Source organism: Carlito syrichta, unplaced genomic scaffold, assembly GCF_000164805.1.
Source record: "Carlito syrichta isolate Samal-C Ts95f unplaced genomic scaffold, Tarsius_syrichta-2.0.1 Scaffold314155, whole genome shotgun sequence".
Lineage (NCBI taxonomy): Eukaryota > Metazoa > Chordata > Mammalia > Primates > Tarsiidae > Carlito > Carlito syrichta.
Window position 1 is genome coordinate 4,325 of NW_007258251.1, and position 1,764 is coordinate 6,088.

Genomic DNA, 1,764 nt, shown 5'->3' on the forward strand with positions numbered 1-1,764 from the left:
ACTCAGGCAATCCACTCACCTCAGCCTCCCAAAGGCGCGGGATTACAGGCTGAGCCACCGAGCCCGGCGTATCTGATGATTCTTACCACAAGTTAGAATTAGATTGAACTGCATATGACCCACACACTTAACATAAGATTAGCTTAACTAATGTAATTACATTTCTCTTTCATGTAAAGGAAGTCCAGATGTGGGCAATCCTGGTGCCCTCAAGGAGGCAGGCCTCCATCTTTTTCCTGTTTTTGCCTCCTCAGCACATGGGCTTCCTTTCTCAAGGCTTCCTCCTGAGTTTAAGATGGCTGCTAGAAGCCGGGTGTGGTGGCTCATGCCTGTAATCCCAACACTTTGATAGGCGGAGGTGAGAGTATTACCTGAGCTCAGGGTTCAAGATCAGCCCAGGCAAGTTGGCTAGAGCTCATCTCTACAATAAATCAAAAAATTAGCTGGGTGTGGTGGTGTACACCTGTAGTCCCAGCTACTTGGAAGGCTGAGGCTGAAGGATTGCCTGAACCCAGCAGGTCTACACTGCGTGGCCGTGAGTGTGCTACTGCACTCCAACCTGGGCAACAGCATGAGACTCTAACTCAAAATAAATAAATACATAAATAAAGAAAAATAAAATTGTTGTTTCTAGACCAGGTGCAGTAGCTCACACCTGTAATCCCAGCACTTTGGGAGGCTGAGGTAGGAGGGTTGCTTGAGTCCTGGAGTTTGAGATCAGCCTGGACAACACAGCAAAATCTCATCTCTACAAAAAAAATTTAAAAATTAGCTGGGTATGGTGATGTGTGCCTATAGTCCCAGCTACTTGTCTGAGCCAGGAGGTTGAGGCTACCATGAGTCATGATTGTGCCACTGCACTCCAGCATAGGTGACAAAGTGAGACCCCAACTCAAAAAAATAAATATAGCCGGCATGGTGGCGTGTGACTGTAATTCTAGCTACTGGGCAGACTGAGGCAGAAGGATCACCCGAGTCAAGCAGGTCGAGGCTGCGGTGGCCATGAGTATGCCACTGTACTCCGGAACCTGAGCGAGAAAGTAAGACTACTACTCAAAAAAAATAAAAATAAAGTTGTTTCTAGATAACTCTATTTATATTCTCATAGTTCATTAGTCATTGTATCATTAAACTGTGCAATCAAAATAACAAGTACTACTGGTAGATACAGGTTTTGGTAAGCACGCAGCTCCGCTGGTCAGAGTAGGGCTAGGAGAAGGCAAGTGACATGAGCTTTCAGCCTGAGCAGTGGGATCAGTTGGTTAGAGGGAAAGGAGAGTAACAATCCCTCTGTACTAGAAAAGAAAGCATAGGCTAATATTATTTGATGCACGGGACATAAATTGTCTCATCTAAACTTCACAGGTGAGCTGGGTGCAGTAGCTCACACCTGTAATCCCAATACATTGGGAGGCTGAGGCAAGAGGATTGCCTGAGCCCAGGGTTCAAGTCTAGCCTGGTGAGACCTTGTCTCTACAATAAATTTTTTAAAAATTAGCCAGGCATGGTGGCACGTGTCTTTAGTTCCAGCTACTTGGAAGGCTGAGGTGGAAGGATCGCCTTAGCCCAGCAGGTTGAGGCTGCGATGGCCATGAAAGTGCCACTGCACTCCATCTGGGTAACAGAGTGAGAGTCTGATCCCCCAAAAATGTACTGAGCATTTATTATGTTCCAGATAATAAATGGGTTAGCACTTTCCATGCCTGACTTCATTTTTGTTTTTCTTTCTTTCTTTTTTTTGAGTTGGAGTCTCACTCTGTCGCC